We start from the raw sequence: 19199 nt of genomic DNA on the forward strand, positions 1-19199 counted from the left end.
TTGTCCATAGCACTCAGAATTACCCAGCAAACTGTAGAAGTGCACTTAAAAAAATTCATGGAAAGATTCATATTACCTTTTAATCCTATTTTTCCACTAACTTTTTGAAGTACCCTTGTATATTTACTTGTTTATTTGCTTATAATCTCTCTCCCCCACTAGCATGTAAACTCATGAGAAGAGGGTCCTTGCCTTTTTTTTCTTATCTTGGCTACTCATCTAGGATGGATTCCGGTAGGCTTCCTCAAACATCTAAGATGTGGAGAAAGACGTGAAGAGAAATGGAGAACTGGCTGTCCAGCTGAAATGAGACACAGAAAGATTGTGTGCTCTGGAATCAGACTGCCTAGACTTGAATCCTGGCTCCACCATGTATTGACTACATGTCCTTAGGCAAATTACTGAGTCACTTTTTGACTCAGTTTTTTAATCTGTAAAATAGGACGATAGCAGCACGAACCTCAATGGGTTGTCATAAAAATTAAGTAAATCGATACATGTGAAACATTAAGAAAATGGCCTGACATGTAATAAATATTCTCCAAATGTTTGCAAAGTGATATGCACACATTTTAGGTTGCCAAGCATCCTGACTGGGCCCTTGGGTCAGAAGTGGGGCTGTCCTTCGCATTGCGCATTCTTTTGTTGTGCGCATGGCCAATCGTATCTGCTTGATGATTCTCCCCATCCATGCCTCTAAGAGTTGTCCCTCTTCTAATCAGGATAGAAGTTTGCATTATAATTTGGCTTCTGATAGGATGCTCCTTTGCTTCTGATAGGATGTGCCTAAGTGGGCACAATTCAGGTCTACCCCAGTCTAGGTGGCCTAGTGTACACTATAAAGGAATTATACACAGAATTACTACGATTAACTTAGGTTTGCAATGGTCTCATTTCCATACAAATTCTCCTCCCGTGGAGTGTGGATGGTAGATTTATAGCTACATACGACTAGGTCCTGCTCCTGTGTTTTTCCAGTTCTCATCTGCTTTGTCCTTTTCTGTCCTGACCTGAGTTGTCCTCATCTTAGGTCCCATGCCGTCTTAGGTGAGCAATTGACATCTTCTGCCAGGGTACTGCCTGTGGTTGTCTAGAGGTTACAGGGCTTTACTGACTCCCTCTGTGAATTGCTCTGTGTCCAGTTGTAGTACAAAAGTTTGCTGCCCTAACAGCAAAAAATGTCTTCTCAGCACCGCACTCTCCCGAGTGAGCCATGGGCCGGCCCTGTAACAGCAAAAAATGTCTTCTGTTGCTGCAGCTCTTTCTATGCTTCCACCATCTCTTTGCCATGTGCCTGCCATACAATGCTGGGCTTCTTGCACCTAGCTTATCAACTCCATGACTGTTGAGCGAGAAGCAACCCTTTCTCAGTGGAGGAAACTATTCATTAAGTCCATTTCAAGTAGAGACAATATGAAGAATACTCTCTCCTCCTGAAAGCTAAAACAAGCTTTACTGTGTTTTTTCCATTTTCTACTTCAGAGTGTTCTCTAAGATGCACCAAAAACCTAGATCAAAGATGCTACCCAGCAGTAAAATGCTACCTACTTATCTACTAATTTTTTGTCAATAATGATATGTGTTACATTAGCAAAAAAAAAAAAAAAAATGTCTAGCCAGAATTTATGAAAAATTAAATCACTCAGCCTTTGTTCCCATCATCTTTATGGGGCAGACCAGTTAGTCACAACTAGGTTTAGTGCTGCTGTCTTCCATCCTGGTGGTTCTGTGCTGTCTAGTTCTTTTGACTCCCTTGAACATTTACCACCAACTTCTGGAAAGCCTCCTGAGGTATAAGTCTTAGAAGACCAATTCTAAATTCAATCCTTCTAAAATCCTTCCTAAAACTCTTTAGATTTCTGAGCCCTGAGTGGAAGATTCCAAAGAGACTGTTCCATGGTCTAGTTAAGGATTGGCCTCAACTCTACAGTGTAGATATAAAAAAGAAAAAAAACTCCTAAATAAACTCTGAACCGGAGGTGTGGGGTAGACCTTAAGGTCTCAGAATGATAAGTAACTGCTAATTCCATGAAGTCTTATCTTTCATTTAATAGAATGACAATACTAGTGATGTACTTCTAGATGCACTGAAATGCTATTTCCTATGAAGATCCACAAACATATAATCAAATAAAAAAAAAGAGTAGATTTATTATTCAATAATCTTCAAGATTCTTTACATATTTGCACTAGACATATCTATCATTGCCTTTCCTGGCATGATCCCTGCTTGGAGGCCATGAATTACCTGAATTACACTAATTACATGAATTACTTGAACTACATGAATTACCCACTGCTACTGCTGATGACAAAGGTTAGACCATTGACCAAGGGGGGCCAGTCAAATTCTTTATCTCATGAATTTGAATCAAGAGACAAAAAGAATAACTGCTAGAACTGGAGGACTGTGTGGACACAGGAGGGGTGTCCATGCTCTGCCATGCGTGAGATGACTAGATGCTTCAAGTCAGTTGACATAGAGAAGCAGGCAAGTGGAGAAGAAGCCAGGCAGAAGTAAAGGCGAGAGATCCTGCAGCCCTAAGAGAGACAGAACAGACTATTTCTGAGGACTTTCTAGTAGCTAAAATACCACGCTCGGCTTCATTTCCTATCCTTGGAGTCTGTGAGAACTGGATCTTTACAATAAACTGCTTTTTATTTGCATTAGCTTGAGTGGGTTTACGTTACCTGCAAACAATAGGGCTTTGAAAACAGTGTCCCTTTCCATGATTGAGAGCAGGCTCAGTATCTCATTCAACCCTATAGACTGCCCAGAAGAGCACAGCGTTTGCCACAGAGCAGGGACTCAGCAAATTGCTTGAAATTCATGACTGTAACTGCCTCCTTCTTACTTTCAATCCTATGTGTTTTCTTTTTTTCGCAGCTGGCCAGTATGGGGATCCAAACCCTTGACTTTGGGGTTATAACACTGCACTGTCACCAACTGAGCTAACCGGCCAGCTCCCTTCGAAGTGTTTTCTACCATACCATTTCACTCATCCTTAGAACAACCCAGTTTAACAAAAGAAAAACAAAGTTTCGAAAGCTCAAACAGTCTTATATGTAAGAAGAGTTATTGAGCATAAAGTGACTTCAGAGGCAACTGGAAGGGCTCGTATTCACACATCTCTCTCCCTTACCTTGTTAGTCTCTGAAATACTATTAGAATTATTTGCAAAGTCATTTTGGTATTCCTGGTTGCTAATTCAAATACAATACAAATATCTAGGCCAATATTTCCCAAGTGTGTTCTGCAGAATTCTAATCTCTTAAGAACTTCCATGATGAAAATGAGGTAGACAAATAAATAGGGAGCCACTGTCTGCTATATTCTCATCTTGGAGATTCACGGAGCACTGCCGCATGCTAAAGGCTCTGAGAAGTCCCACAGTAGAGAAACCTATTTATGTCGGTTTCTTTGGAGGTGAGTATGCCATAGTCATTAAGTACACCGTCTGGCTTAAAACTGTGACTCTGCCACCCATGAGTGGTGTCACTTAGATAAAGTGTGGATAATAGTAGCCCCCAGCTACTATTATCTCATAGGGCTATTGAGAGAATAAAATAAAACAATGAATATAAAGCACAAGCATCTGATCAGCACAAAGAAACACAGATGTTGGTTGTTTTTATTATTTATCATAAATTTAGGTACAGCCCTCTCTCCAATCCTAGTACAGTGCCAAACTTACAGTAGGCATTTAATAAAAAGGCCTGTTATTTAATTAATCTAAAACGGAGATGGCAAATTTATTTTCACTAACTCTCCTGTTTACGCTGTCCCCTTTCTATTTGAGATCAAGAGAAAAATCTTGATCTAGAAAAAGTCCCAGAGAGTACAGACCATCAAGACGTTTCAAAGTAGCTTTAGAGTTAGTCTTCAGGGCTACGGAAACACTTTCAGTGCTCCAGAGATGGCAAAGCTGAAAGTAAAAGCATCCTCCCGCCACCTCCTACCTTCTTCAGACTCTGAACTTAAGGCCAAACTCTAGCACAGGACTGAAGACGAGTAACACAGCAACAGCCCTGCTAGGTAGGAAACAAAGAGTGAAGAAGCCGAGACTGGTTCTCGCCTTACTGCAATTTTAATTGCTTTGGGGTTGAGGCCACGCACAGGGATATAACTAGTGTTATCTCCGTCTTACGTAAGAAATTGGCAGCATCCATTCAAAAGAAAAATGATAATTACTCAGTGAGAAAAAAATGTAAAAGGGCCTTCACAGTATTGTTTCAGAAACACCCCAGTGAAGAACATGTAATAAGGGGTAAACTAACCCTGCTGTGGCTGAAGTTTGATAAACATCTCTAACTCTCCACCCGGTCTCCAAGTGTTCCCTTCTCATTAAATCTGTCATTGCTCTTGTGGCTAGCTAGCACTTCTCCTTTGCTCTTCGTAAGACAGACAGATAGATTCTCAGATAGACAGATATATCGAGAGGAAACTTACAAAGGCCATTCAAACACATTAACTTTCTAACTTCCTTATGTGTGCTACATCCCCCATCACTGGCAGATGCAGGAAGGCAGACAGACTTTCAGGACTTGAGAATGAACAGGGAGAAAAGCAAGAGTACACAGCTAAAGACAACATGCGTAGCAGTTAAGAGCACACATTTCAGAATGGGAGAGACCTGAGATCTCAATTATAATCCCACTGCACAGTAACAGGGTGACATTTGGAAAGACAGTTAACTTCCCCAGCATCAGTTTTCTGAAGGTAATGACATCTAACTTTCCATGTTGTTCCAATGATTAAATGAGATGGTATATGCAAAACATGTAGCATGGGCCTGGTACATAGCCATGATAGTGAGTGTTTAGTGCACACGATGTGCCAGGAATTGTGCTAAATGCTTTAAATGCATTATTTCTCCTAATCCTCAAAATAATCTTTCAGGTGAGGAATCTGAGGTTTAGAGACTTTAGGTAATTGGCTTGAGGAAGTGGGAGTGCCAGGCTTTGAGTCTACATCTGACTGTCTCTAAAGACCTCACTCCTGGCTGCCGTGTATAATAGACTCAGATGGTGGTTACTTTATTTACTGAGAACCCACTGTGTGCCTGGAGCTTCACACATTTCAAAAATAACTCATTTAATATTTGATACACTAAAAAAGTCAGTTTTGCTTCCCATTTTGCAGATAAGGAAATTAAAGCATCAAGAGATTAAATATGACCCTTAGGCAGGTCTGGCTTCATGGACCCTATGCTTAGCAGGTCCCCATGCTTGTCCAATGCTCTGCTTTGGCCATCTTGAAATTCTTAAATTTTTTTTTTTTAATTTTTAAAATTTATTTTATCTTTTTAAATTTTAACTTCTCAATATACATTGTAGTTGATTTTCATGACCCTTTACCTGTTCCTCTTCCCCTCTCCCTCTCTCCCCTCCACCCCCGAAATTCTTAAATGTTTTTGTGAAAGGGGCCCCATATATGTATATTTTTTAATTGCTTTTTAATTTTTGCACTGTGCTCTGCAAATTGAGCATCCAGTCCCACCATCAACTTTTTCTCTCTGCACTGTAGTTCTGAGGATTGTGGAATTAAAGCTGAAGTGAGAGGGTTACTCCTTTCTCTGAAGGCAGCATTAAGAGCACCATATTGTCAGGATCCTAGAAATGGAAGCCCACAAATAAATGTTTGCAAGTACTGCCTAATGACAGGGCAATCCTACAAAATGAATGGAATGGTAATAGAATTCAAGTAGGAAATAAAAAACATGCGTTTACACTGCATTCTTATAAGTACAGTACTCTTTATAAGAAGGGAAACTTGCTCTCTCTTTCTAAGTGTTCATGGCAACAATACCATAGACTATACTATCAAGGAATAAATGCCCTGGACACCACCACCCTGGCTAGTAAGTAGAACTCTGGAGAAATGATGCCAAACAGATAAGAAGGGAAACGTTTATAATGGTACTACGGCTAAGATGCTGACAACTGAATGTGTGTTGTAGAGTAAGAATGTGCTGTGGGGACTGGTAGAGGGAGAGCACCCGGCCACTGTCAAGCCTTGGCACAAAACACCAAGAATATCTCCAAGTAGGAGAAACTTTCAGAGCACTTTTCCTTTGTCTTCATCTCTTGGTTCTTGGTACTTAGGCTTCTTCTCTTCTGCCACAGGAAGGCTCTCTGCAAATGGCAGAGAAAATGGCTGCTGCCTATCTGAGGCTGGCATCCTCGAGGATTGTAAGAGAGACCATGTCTTTCCAAGCCTCCCTATTTCAAATCATACAAAAGACTGGGATTGTCCTACTTGGGACAAATACTCTTTAGACCAATCAACCTGACTAGGGTGGGGTAGGGACACTGTGATTGGTCAAACCTGGGTCCTATGCCCACCTAAGAAGCCAGAAGTGTGTGGGACACTCTGGTTGACAAGGCCACCAGATAGGGTTGCCCCATTTATTCGTATCTTGTTAAGCATCAAGTTTATTTGAAATTCAAATTTAGCTGGGCATTTCCTATTTATCTGGCAACTTTGCCACCAAAATCACATGGACGGGGGTGGAGCAGTTCCGGACACAATGAGCGGGTGTGGTCTAACAAAAACAGGACTAATTAAAGACAGAATCCAGTTCCGTCCTGTTGCTTTCAGACTGAGGCCCAAAAAGCTAGATGTCAGTCCCAAATTCCAGGGTAAAATGTGGTCCTTTCTGCCAGAGTTTCAGCTATAGACCTATTTTCAGGGTCAAACCATTCACCAGTGAGGTAACATAACCACTTGATGCTCTAAATTGGTAACTTTTGCCACCACTAATTTCTATGTCCAAAAGCTGTTGAACTTCTACTTAAAACATTAAATTCATTTTTCTAGTCAAATGAGCATTAATAAATCTACCCAGATCACAATGCTTATGCCATTTATGCACTGAAATTTGTTATGTTAAAAGTTCAATATAACGTTTTGGTTTTAAATGGCATGAAAAGGCTAGTTGTCCCTTCCTTCCTTCCTAGGAAACTGGGATACAGTTTTTAAAATGTTGAACAAAATAAAAAAAAAATTTTTTTTTTTTTTTTTGGCCAAAGGCCTATAGAGTCAAATCCTATTGCAGAAATTAATCTATTTAATTAAAAAATATTTAAGGATACTTTAGCCAATGGCTCAGATATTGCAAACAATACTGGAAATAATTGAATTATGGTACAAAAGGAAAATTTGGATGACCCCCTGAAATATGTTAAAATGTAATTTATTCTTGAAAATCAAGCTCAAGCATTGTGACATTGAGGTATATTTTAAAATGAAGATAAAAAATTTCCCTTTTCTTCTCTCTCAGTCTCTGGCAGTTTTTTGCCTTCCCTCGGATGCTCATCCTCATGTAAAACATGATAAAAATGTGAAAAAAATCTAGAACAGCACTGTCCAATAGAAATATAATGTGAACCAAATATGTAGTTTGAAATCTTATAATAACTGCATTTAAAAAAGTAAAAAGAAACAAGTGAGAGCAATTTTAACAGTATGTTTTATTTAACCTAATGTATCCAAAATATTTTCATTTTAACATGTAGTCAATACAAAAGTTATTAATGAGCTATCTTATATTCATTTTATACTTACAGCACATCACAACTTGGATACCAACTTTTACTTAGAAATACTTGATCTGTATTCAGAGTTCATAAAATTTGCAGGGGGAAAGTACATTCATAAACCCAAGTCGTCCCCCAAATATTTAACAATTTCTCAACAACTGAATTGGGTATTGTTTTTTAATTTGAATGTAAATTAATTACAATTAAATAAAATTTAAAATCCGATGTCTCAGTCACAATAGCCACATTTGGCTACCACCTCTGGCTAGTGGCTGCCATAGTGAACATCATAAAACTAGAGTCACTCCACTTTCTAATGGGATTTTGAAAAATCATTCTAACTTTAAGTGAACCACATTTGAACAATTTCTTTGCGTTTTTAAGAATTTTCACTGTGTTGGTTTTTTATTGCTGCCATAACAAATTACCACAAACTTAGTGGCTTAAAACTACACAAATTTTTTTACAGTTCTGGGGATCAAAAGTCTGAAACAGGTTTCATTGAGCTAAAATCAAGATGTTGGCAAGGCTGTGTTTCTTCTGGGGGCTCTGGAGGAGAATTCATTTCCTTCTTCCAGAGGCTGTGTTGCTTGGCTTAGGGCCCCTTCCTCTGTCTTCTGAAACATCAACATCACATATTTCTGACCCTTCTTTACTTGTCAGATTTCTCTCTGACCACATTTTAATAGGTGTGTGGTGTTAATCTCATTATGGTTTTAATTTTCATTTTTTTCCCATGTGATAATTCGATATCTGTATATCTTTTTTAGTAAAGTGTCTGTTAAAAATCTTTTGCTCACATTCAAAGTTTGTTTTCTTATGATTCAATTTGGAGAATTCTCATATTCCAGCTATAAGTTCTTCATCAGATATAAAATTTGCAAATACGTTCTCTAAGTACGTAGCTTGTTTTTCCATTCTCTTAAGAGTGTCTTTCCAAGAACAAAAGTTTTTAAGTGTGAAGTCATATTTATCAACATGTTCCTTTTTGGATTATGGTTTTGAATGGCACATTTAAGATATCTTTGCCTTGCTAATGTCACAAAAAATTTTCTCCTTTGTTTTCTTCTAGAGGTTTTATAGTTTCACATTTAGGTCTATGACCCTTTTTGTGTTATGTTTTATATATGGTGCAAGATATGGATCCTTTTTGTGTTTGTATGTGAATATCCAATTGTTACACCATTTATTTTAAAGAGTATCCCTTCTTCACTGAATTTTCTTGGCACCTTTGTTGAAAATCAGTTGGTTCTATTTTTGAACTCTCTGTTCTGTTCCATCTTTATGCTATTGCACTGTCGTGATTACTATAGCTTTAAAGTTAAAGTCTTGAAATTATATAAGTTCTCCGAATTTGTTATTTCCCAAAGTTCTTCAGACTATTTTAGGTCCTATAAATTTTAGAATTAACATGTCAGTTCCTAATCAAAAAATTCCTGGGAGATTTTAATTGGGATTGAATTGAATCTATAGAACAATTTTGGACAAATTGACATCTTAACAATATTGTGTCTCTGAACCACAAACGTGTATCTCAACATTTATTTAGGTCATATTTAGTATTTCTCTGCAGTATTTTAAAGATTTCAGTGTAAAGGTCTTGTATGTCTTTTGTCAGATTTATTCCTATTTTTTGATGTTTTAAAATACAGACGGTCTCTGACCTACAATGGTTCAACTTAAGATTTTTCAACTTTGTGATAGTGCAAAAGTGATACACATTCAGTAGAAACTGTAATTAGTATTTTGAATTTTGATCTTTGCCCAGGTGGGTGATATGCTGTGTGATACTCCATCTTAATGCTGGGTAGCTGCAGCAAGCCACAGCTGCCAGTCAACCATGAGATCACGAGGGTAAACAACCAGTTCTACACTCTACAGTGTACTGTATTCACTAAATTACATGAGATATTTAACACTTTAAACTAGGCTTTGCGTGAGATGATTTTGCCCAACTGTAGGCTAATGTAATTGTTCTGAGCACATTTAAGGTAGGCTAAGCTGTGATGTTCAGTAAGTTAAGTCTACTAAATGCATTATTGTATGTTCAACTTATGATGAGTTTATTGGGACATAACCCCATCATAAATTGAGGAACATCTGTATTCTCTTTTGGGTTTTTTGTTACTAATGTATACAAATACAACTGACTTTTGTATACTGATCTTATACCCTCCAACCTTACTAAACTCACTTACTAATTCTAGTAACTTTTTGTAGATTACATCACATGTTCTACATTGATGATCTCTGGATAAAGAGAGGTTTACCATTTCCTTTCCAATGTTGATGACTTTTATTTCTATTTTCTTGCTTGATTGCACTGGTGAGAACCTCTAATGCTGTACAATACTGAATAGAAGTGGCAAGAGCAGACATCTCTGTTTACGCCTGAGCTTAGGCAAAAAGCATTCAGCCCTTCATGCTTCACTATGTTAGCTGTAGGTTTTTCACAGATGTTCTTTATCAGGTTGAGGAGGCTCCCTTTTATTCCTAGTTTGCTGAGAGTTTTTTGTTTTTTAGTTAGCAATGGATGTTAGATTTTGTCAAAAGCTTTTTCTGCATCTACTGACATAATCATATGGCTTTTCTTTTCTAGCTTGTTAATATGATGAATTATATTGACTGGTTTTGAATGTTAAAGCAAGTTTGCATTCCTGGGATAAGCCCCACTTGCTTATGATACACTGTCCATTATATATAATAAAATATGCAAATTGTTATATTTGATTTCCCAAAAGTTTTCTAAAAAATTTGTATCTCTGTTCATAAGGGTTATTGGTCCATAGTTTTCTTTTCTTATAATGACGTTGTCTAGTTTTGGTATCAGGGTAATACCGTCCTCATAGAATGAGTTAGGAAATAAATTTTCTTTAATTTTCAGGAATAGTTTATATAAAATTGGCTATTTTTTTTTTCTTTCTTAGAGTTTGATTAAATTCGTGACCAAACAATCTGGGCCTGGAGGTTTCTACTGTGAAACAATTTTAACTGTAAATTTAATATTTTAGTAGAAATGGGGTAGTTTGTGTCTTTCAAGGGATTTGTTCATTTTGGAGTTTATTGGCATAAACTTTTACTCTCTATTTAATACCAGCAAAATCTCTATAGTGATGTCACCTTTCTCATTCCTGATGTTAGTAATTTGTGTTTCCGTATTCCCCTTCCCCCCATCAGTCTAGCTAGTGGTTTATTGATTTCATTGATTTTTCTCAAAGAATCAACTTTTGCTTTCATTGATTTTCTCTATTGCTTTGCTGTTTTCTGATTTCCTTCTAATTTTTATAATTTACTTTTTTATGCTTACTTTGGGTTTAATTTCTCTCTTTCTTTTCATTTCTTAAGTGGAAGAAGTCACTGATTTAGTGCTATAATTTTCTCTCTAAGTATCGTTTCGGCAGCATATCACAAATGTTGGTATGATGTGTTTTAATTTTCATTTTCATTCACTTCAGAATATTTTCTAAATTCCTATTTGATTTTTTCTTTGACCTATGGGTGATTTAGACACATGAGTTACATTATTTCCCAGTAGTTAGCAATTTTCTAATTATCTGTGTTATTGATTTGTAATTTAATTTGATCATAATCAGATAACACACTTTGTATGCTTTGAATCCTTTAAAATTTATTCAAGTTGTCCCAGAGCTCTCTGATATGCCAATCTTCTCTTTGTTTTTCTTTCTTTTTTTAACCAGTTTTTTTCCCTCTGAGTTTAATTTTGGATCATTTCTATTGTTATAACTTCACATTCAGTAATCTTTTCTTCTGTAATATCTAATCCATTATTAATTCTCCCATCCCCAATGTATTTTTAATCTCAGACATTGTAGTTTTTATCTCTAGAAGTTTGATTTAGATCTTTTTCATATCCTGTATTTCTTTACTTAATATGTCAATCTTTCCTCTACTTCGATGAACACATGGAATACAGTTATAATAACTGTTTTAATCTCCTTGACTACCAACTCCATCATAGGTATCACTTCTGGGTCAGTTTCCATTGATTTATTTTTCCTCTCATCATAAGCTATATTTTCCTGCTTCTTTACATGACTTGTAAGTTTTTTATTAGACACCAGTCATTTTGACTTTTACCTTATTGGATGCTGGATATTTTTGTATTTTTATAAAAGTTTTTGAGCTTTATTCTGCAATGAAAGTAAGTTACTGGGAAACAGTTTGATCCTTTCAGGTCTTGCTTCTTGGCTTTGTGAGTTGGGATCAGAGCAGTGTTTAGTGTAGGGCTAATTCTTCCCTACTGCCCTTCAGAGTACTCTACCAATGCCTCATGGATCATGAGGTTTTTTTGTTTGTTTGTTTGTTTACTATGGCTGGTGGGAATAGTATGTATTCCAGGTCCTGTGTGAGCTCTAAGGACTGTTCCCTCTAATCCTTTTGAGTTGTTCTCTCAGCCTCAGTTTCCTCACATGCATGTGCTGATAATTTCTCAGCCGGTGACTTGAGGGAGACCATCTGCAGATTTCCAGAGCTCCCTCTCTGCTGCTTTCCCCTCTCCTGTACTCCGCCCTCTGAGCTCTCACCACTTGAGCCTCCCGGGACATTTTTCTTTTTCTCCTCAGCTTAGGAAGAACGTGGGGCTTTGTTTGAGTTCTCCATCCTGTGCTATGGCCCACATCTCTGTCCAGGCAGTAAGCAAAGACCATCATGTGGCTCGCTTCTTTTGTTTCCTGTCTCTCAGGGGTCGCTGTCCTTTGTTACCTGATGTCCAATGTTTTTATATGATTAGTTTGTATATTTTGTCTGTTTTGTTGTTGTTGTTGTCATTGTTATTTCATGTGGAAGTTTAAGTTCTATCCCTATTACTCTATCTTGGTCACAAATGAAAGTCTTAAAATAGAGATTATTTTATTATATACTTCTTCCATTAAGGCATTATTTGATCTTTTATTTTTGAAATTATATTTATATGTACATTTTATTATCTATGAGTTTTATTTCAGGATACGTATCAGTCAGAGTCTACTCAGGAGACAAAACCACACCCGTTACTTAAACAGAAAGAATTTAATACAAAGAATGGTTAGCTACACAAAATTACTAACTCAGTAACTAAACAGGTAAAAAGAGAGAACTTTCACAGATATAGCAACTATTGGAAATAGCTGCTACTACTAGTGCCAGGGGAACAAAGGGAAAAGGTTGGAATTAATAAAATGTAGCAACTTAGAGGTGAGCCCTGTGTAAATGAAACTCAGCTCTCTGAGAAAAAAGCACCGCTTGCCTAGTGCTATGTCAGCATTTGGAGGAGGAGCCTTGTGGGGCTGGGATCCAAACCCTTGAAGAGAGAATGCTGGCTGGCTGGTGTCTTGAGCAGGAGTGTGGCAAAAACTGATTTAATGAGTTGGGAAAAGCAGCAAACAGGACTCAACCACTGGTTTGGGAAGGAACTGTCACTCCCACAGGGAAGACACAAGGCTGGGAGATGCTCACAAGCTGACAGGAAGCCCGCAGGAAACAGGTAGAAAGGAGAAAGATTCTTCTTCCTTCCCTAACCTGGCAGTATCTCTTTAGTGCTCCTTATTGGCAGACCCTAATATAAAACCAACAAATAGTTTAGAAGTGTGGTTTCCAGAGTCCCAGATCCAGTACCATAAAGCAAAGTATAGAACAGATTTGGAGCTGAGGAAAAAAGACGGCACCATATATCTTACAGATTTGAACTGTATCAGTTTAGCTAAGCTGAAGCTAGTTTTCCAAAATAACCTTCTCTGAACAATTCCAGGTTAGTACTGGTCAAAAAACAAACAAACAAACAAACAAACAAAAACCCGACTTGTGAGCCATCTGCAGGGCAGAAGTGAAACAGTGGCTAAATATTCTTTATATGCTCTGAAGGTTGGAGCAGAGTAAGGGGTGCTGTCGCTTGTCACCTATGTGGTCACTTATCTGCTGGTGTACCAGGTTGGTGGGAGCAGCAAAGGAGCCTGAAGTGACCCTAGCTCTTGCTACAACCTCCTTCAGCTTCTCTGACACCTGGGCCAGGTGCATGTTTAGCTTCATGATAAACTGAGCTAGTTTCTCCTGTAGGACACCTGCATCGTTAAAGGTGGAGGCTTGGAGGTGGTGAGAGTAAACATGGCTTCTAGTCCATCTTCCTGTTCTGGCTCAGCCTCATAGATTCCAGTTTGTCCTTACTGTCCTTATTTCATATCCATCTTCATTTCCCAACCACTTGCCCTGTGGACTTGAGGTTCTAGCACTAAAAAAACAACAGCTTCATATAGATTCCCACCAGCTCCTACAATTCCTAAGGTCAATAAATCCTTAATTTTATACATGCATGCGTGCACGCGTGTGTGCGTGTGTGTGTGAGAGAGAGAGAAACAGAGAGGAAGAGAGAGAGAGAGAGAGAGAGAGATAGAGGATATACAAATCCTAGTGATTCTGTTTTTCTTTTCATTGAACCCTTATAGATACAGTATAGTAGAAGAGGCATTAAAACATGTTTTTTACTAAAAAGGCATCAGTGGTTCTCACAGAATTGAGACCCCCTGTTTTAGGACACTCTTTGGCTATACCATATGGTCCTGACAGGGCTGTCAGTCATAATGATTCTCATCATCGCCAGTTCTCTAGCCACGGGATTGTTCATGGGTGAACAAGCTAGCAGTACAAACCTTGCATGAAATTGCATATATGGAAGTTAAGAAAGGTTTTTCTTCCTTTTTTAAATCATAAACTGTAAGGGTATCAGTGTGAGTTAGCCAAAGCCATCCTTCTAGCCATTTGGACTCAGGCTGTTCATTTTGGGGTTGTTTTTTTTTTTTTCTTTTTTATCCCCAGCAGAAGAGCACGAGATTAATAGGAAAAGCGGAGAAGCCAGCAGAACAGAGAGCCAGAGAGAGTGTGAGCAAAGACCTCTGAATCCAGCTGTGCCACTGTACTTCCAGGTCCCTAAACCAGTTAACCTCCCTTTTTCCTTAAGCGAATTTGAGCTATGGGCTTCAGTCACTTGCAACAAATGATTTCTCATATTATATTCACAACCATCTTGTGAGTTGTGTGATTTTTTTTCATTTCATAAATGAAGACTCAGTGGTCCAAAGAGGTTCAATGACTAATCTAAATTTATAAACTATGATTTCTAATGGGCCACGGTGAAACTTTTATTTACAGTTCCAGATATTATAATGACAGAGCTAAATATATTTTTACATGCCTGCTGAAATGAGTCTAAATTATGCATAGACATAAAATTAAGTGTATTACATTAATGAAGAGATAGTCTACAAGGGTTATTAAATTTTTCCCACTATAAGGGGATACCTCCTCAAATTGCCTGCTTTAATTTTTGACATTTACAAATTATCACTGAAACCAGGGATCAGCAAACAAGTCAGTGGCCAAATCCAGCCTGCCACTTGTTTCTGTAAATAAGTTTTATTGGAATACAGCCACGCTCATTTATTTATGTATTGTCTATGGCTGCTTTTGCACTACAATGGCAGATTTGAGTAGTTGTCACAGAGTCCATATGGCCTGCAAAACCTAAAATATTTACTATTTCACTCCTTGCAAAAAGTTTTCCAAATCCTAATCTAAGCCATTGATGAAATCAATGTTTTTGTCCACTTAAACATGATACTAGTAGCAAAGCATTTCTTAGCATGCCAGACAATACGTATCCCTACAATACACAACCCAGTCCAGACTGTGGGCATGCCAACACGTGTTTCTTAATGTTGGTTTACTTAAGCTGTGCCCAAATCTTAGGAACTACATAACATCACCAAGCAAACAAATTAAAAATAGCCTGGTACTGGCATTCTCCAATCTGGATTTATAAATTCTACTACACCTACTTTTTCATGCAGTATAAGCTAAACTTAAGACTAGAGTATATCCACATATTCCTTTAAATGTTAAATTCCCTCAAAATGAAAAGACTAGTCCAATAGCATAATGAACAGATAGTAAAAACTTCAATACATATACTATGGAGTAAAGCATGTCTTATTGATTATCAAAGTCAGTTGCACTGGGGAATTGGATTTAATTTTTTATTCACTACCTTTAAGTCGCACAAAATTAGTGAGAGATTCTGGCCAAATGATTTTTAATAATATAATTTTTCCAGAAATTGGCAAATGAGTATTTTACAGATATTTTAAAGCTCTAAGATTTTTTTAAAAATTCCAGAAACTATTAAGGCTTCCATGTAGAAAACTAATATTAGTGTTTAATTTTCGGTACTCAGGCAAAAGCCATCACTCTTCCTTTTTAGAGGAGGCTTCTAGACTGCTCCTTTGGCTTTTTAATGATGTCCTTTTTATTGCCCTCCATCCTGTGGGCAATCCTTCTCTTTACCCAACCAGAGTCACAGCCAGACATACAAATAAGAGGAAGGCAAATAATCACGTATGTTATTTGTAGCTTAAACTAATTCTGAAATTTGGGCATCTTCCCTTAAATCAAAAGCTGACCACTAAGGAACAACAAACCTGATGATAAAGCTTTCTCCTTTTGCTTTTCTTTTCTGTGAGCAGATGAAGAGCTGTTGGTATTCAAGTTCTGTATAGCTATGAGGGTGACAGAGAAAAGTGTATGAGACACAGGGGAGAAAATGAGAGAAAAAGGGGAAAGATTCTTCTAAGCTAATCAGTGACCAGATTCACTGATTGTTAGTTAATTGAAAAAAGCAGTTTCTGTGCAGACACAGAAGTTTTTTTCCATGTTGGCTATGTGGGTGATTGGTGATAGGGGAGAAAGTTAAGGGCTTAAATAGTGAGAAAGAAGTCTTCATGTTACCAGTTTCTATTAGACCTTACTTTAATTGGACCATGTACAATATGCTAGTGCTTTCACTTAAGTGCCTTGGTGGGTGTTCAAGTGGATTCCGAGTGGAGATTTCACTTAAAGAATATGAAAGCCCAGTAAACAGAAGAACTTGCCTTAATATAAGCATACTTCAAAAAGTTTGTAGGAAAATAGAATTGAAAGATAATACAAATCTGTCCATGAACTTTTCAAAGTCCACTCGTACATCCAGGAGGTTTCTGCAAAATCAAATTCCCGGAGTTGATTCTTAAAACAATAGCCAAGTCCATTGCTCAATGGGCAAGGAAGCATGCTCTTTGCCATCAACTAGGATTCAAAACAAAACCCCCAAAAATCTAGAATAGTCATCATAGTTTTATTTGATTCATTAAAAAAATTATTGTTAATTGGTCATTTCCTTGGATACCAATACGCAACTAATGAGTCAATCGAATTTTTGGACCATTAGAAAGAAGCAAGCTACAGAATGTGACCATACCCTGATTCCCACTATAGCATCTGACACTGACAATGAGCAAGATATGTCCTACTCGACAACATGCCTGTTGAGACTTTGTCTGTTTCTCGTGTTCATAAAAGATCAAGGATCCAAACCTACGGCGGTAATGAGGCAAAAGTACTCCCAACAACATACAGTGGGAATTGACAATGGAGCAGTAAACCTGGATTCCACTAATAATGGTAGATAACTTTTCCGAAAACTCACAATGTGTCAGACACTGCATTAAGCAATTTATTTGGATTATGTAATGTCAGATTAGTGCAAACACAAAACCAAGCAACATTTTGTTTATAGGAAAAAAAATCTGAAAATAAAGCTTTAAAGGGAGGGAAGGCAGGTTCAGGCTGATAGCAGGTAGCATTTCAAGAAGGATATTCATAATCAATAGTGACAAAAAAGCACAATTTGTAAAAAAAAATAATAGTCACAAACCTATATATATCAAATATATGTAAAACAAAAACTTTCAGAAATGCAAGAACTGATAAAATTTATTGTGATTTTAAAAACATTTCTCTCAGAAGTAGAAAAAAATAACTAAGTTATTCACTGCAAAAGAAATAACTAAGTTATAGAGGAACTGAATAATATAAGCAATAAAGTAAATTAATAAAATTATGTGTAATATGTATTCTACCAATACAGAGTATGCTTTTTGTTTGACTATAAAAAGAGCAAAATTTGATGATATATTTGACTACAAAGAAAACCTTAAAATACAGAACACTCATAGGCTTAGAAATAAATAATAAACTTTCGGCCAAAAGCATCCTAACATTTTGGAAGCTAAGAAATACTCTTTTAAATAAACTTGGCATCAAAGAGAGATTTAAAATTGAAATTTCATGCTCTCTAGAATGCATGGGAAGAAGAATACTTCACATTAAATATTTTATATTAAAACAGCTTAATTTATTACACTCAGAGAAAAATTCATAGCCTCAAATTCCTTCATGTTTGAAGAAATTCTAAAATAAAATAATTTAGACCCTTTGTTATGGGCTCAATTGTATTGTCCCCAAAATTCATATGTTGCATCCTAAAACACAGTGCCTCAGAATATAACTGTATTTGGAGACAGGACTTTTAATGAGGTAATTAATATAAAATAAGGTCAGATGGCTGGCCCTAATCCAATGTAATTGGTGCCCTTGTAAGAAGAGGAGATTAGGACACACACAACACACAGACAAGGGAAGATCATGTGAGGACACAGCAAGCAGGGGGCCATCTGTAAGCCAGGGAGCATGTCTTCGGAAGAAACTAAACTGCTGACAGGTTGATCTTGGACTTCTAGCCTCCCTAACTGTGAGAAAATACATTTCTGTTGTTTAAGCCACCCAGTCTGTGGTATTTTGTTATTGCGGTCACAGCAAACTAACATGCCCATCTTAAGAATTAGTAAAAGAAAAATAAAACAAACCAAAGAATGTAAGCAGTAGGAAGGAACAAAGACAAAAGATAAAATTAATACAGTAGAAAACACTAAAATAGAAGGGAAAAAGTGAAATTGCTTCTACAAAAACAGCAATAAAAACCATATGGCAGCAATTTGATAACCTAGAAGAAATGGGTGATTTACTAACAAAATTGACCCAAGAAGAAATTTAAAACTTGAGAAGAATTATTGCCATATAAAAGATTACAAAGGTGATTGAAGATGTAACATTTAAGAAAGTGATTATTTTATAGCTGAAGCTTTATCATTTAAAAAAAATATTAAGTAGGTCATTTCAAAGAAGGCTTGTGGGGCTGTGAAGCCAGGATCTCGTAATGCTACAACTAAAGACTGAAGTTCTCCATAGCATAGCTTAGTCACTCAATAGTGCTATGTTTTCTTGAGGAGATACAAGATTGAGCCACTGATAATCATAATAATCCATGACTGGTGATGTGGGAAAGTAAATAAATGTCTCAAAGTTAAAAAAAAATTCAAAAATAAAAAAAGTATTCAGATGATTTTACAGCTGAATTTAATTTAACCTTTAGCAGAGATAATTCCAATATCATTTACACTATTCCAAATCATAATAAAAGATGGAAAGCAACCCAGTTTGTTTTATGATGCTTATAAGTTTAATACTAAAATCTGATAGATTTTAAAAAGTGATAATGGTGGGATTATAATACTATAATCTAACTTATAGTATTACTGCAAAAATTTTAAATAAAATATAAGGAAATTGAGTCCGAAGTATATTTTTAAAAAATATATAGTATAGCCATCCAAGAACACAAGGATTCAATATCAAGAACTCATAAATACATGTAACATTACATTAATTAAATAAGAAAAATAATATTCCATCAAGTGTTAAAAGATGTTTAATAAAATTTAATAGTCATTTCTAAT

The 19199-nt window shown here is 36.7% G+C and overlaps 1 non-coding gene across 1 annotated transcript; it reads left to right on the forward strand.

Annotated features, from left to right (window-relative positions):
* The first annotated feature begins 18571 nt into the window (after positions 1–18571).
* LOC134374419 (small nucleolar RNA SNORA25) lies at positions 18572–18700 on the forward strand. The gene has a single exon (XR_010023267.1). It is a non-coding gene; the product is annotated as a small nucleolar RNA SNORA25 (small nucleolar RNA).
* Positions 18701–19199: the final 499 nt, after the last annotated feature.

This window comes from Cynocephalus volans, chromosome 3 (genome assembly GCF_027409185.1).
Source record: "Cynocephalus volans isolate mCynVol1 chromosome 3, mCynVol1.pri, whole genome shotgun sequence".
Lineage (NCBI taxonomy): Eukaryota > Metazoa > Chordata > Mammalia > Dermoptera > Cynocephalidae > Cynocephalus > Cynocephalus volans.